General features: G+C 35.8%; 1 non-coding gene across 1 annotated transcript; it reads right to left on the bottom strand.

Moving 5' to 3' along the window:
• Positions 1-783: 783 nt before the first annotated feature.
• Trnar-ucg lies at positions 784-856 on the bottom strand. Its single transcript has one exon. It is a non-coding gene; the product is annotated as a tRNA-Arg (tRNA).
• Between the last annotated feature and the right edge of the window lie 267 nt (positions 857-1,123).

Below are 1,123 nucleotides of genomic sequence, written 5' to 3'. Positions count from 1 at the left end.
AGTTTACGCCAAAAATAACGTGAACTCATGTGTTTTGCCCATAGTCACCACGCTGGGCAGGCGGGTTGGTGACCGCAGTACTGGCTTTGTCGCACCAAAGACGCTGCTGCCCGTCTTCGGCCTGTGTATTTCAAAGCCAGCAGTTGGATGGTTATCCCGCCATCGGTCGGCATCTTAAGTTCCAAGATGGTTGTGGAACCTTGTTATCCCTTAGTCGCCTCTTACGACACCCACGGGAAGAGAGGGGGTGGCTAAATTCTTTAGTGCCGTAGCCACACAGCCACCCACACACGTTACTAAGTTGGCACTCAATAATGTGTAAAAGTAATATTACGATCTCGACTCAGCTTGTAATATCCCACTGCTGAGCACAAGCCTCTTTCTTCGTGTAGAAGAAGCACCAAACCTTTATACACCAAACTGTTCCATTGTGGGTCGGCGGATAAAATTATAAAATAAAAAATATTTACTAAAATAATAATAGTAAAAGTGAAATAATTGAAAAGGGAATTAATTTTAAATAATAATGCTTATAAATAACGTATTTACAGTTTCCATAATATATTATGATTTATTTACAAAGTATTGAAAAGATTTAGTCAGAAATCGCCACATGATTTTATAAAATACTTTCCATATTTCATATTAAAAGAATACAATATTGTAATAAAAAGTATCTGTAAAAAATCGATTTTTAATTTTTTAACCAGACAATTTAATAGCAATGTGTATTTTTAAATTTAGTATGAGATTATAATTAAATAGCAGCAAAATATATCGTATCGACCGTGACAGGACTCGAACCTGCAATCTTCGGATCCGAAGTCCGACGCCTTATCCATTAGGCCACACGGTCCCTCGGGAGTTGATCCTAAATTTTGCTAGACTTGACAATGACTGTACAAATTAATAAAAAACCACAGTTTAAAAAAAATTAGCTGACCCAACTGACATCCTATCTTGCCTACTACCAAATGCTTAGTTTAAATACTCGTAAATTTTTTTGATATTTTCTGTTTTATAATATTTACGTTTACTCTTTAAAATGAAACAAGTTTTTCGAATTTTATCGCGGCTTATTAGTTAGCTAGTTTTATTGTGATTGCTGTTAAGTACCCGAAAC

The sequence above is a fragment of the Melitaea cinxia genome, chromosome 24 (genome assembly GCF_905220565.1).
Source record: "Melitaea cinxia chromosome 24, ilMelCinx1.1, whole genome shotgun sequence".
Lineage (NCBI taxonomy): Eukaryota > Metazoa > Arthropoda > Insecta > Lepidoptera > Nymphalidae > Melitaea > Melitaea cinxia.
The sequence above is the reverse complement of the archived record's forward strand: the minus strand, read 5'-3'. Positions and strand labels throughout refer to the sequence as shown.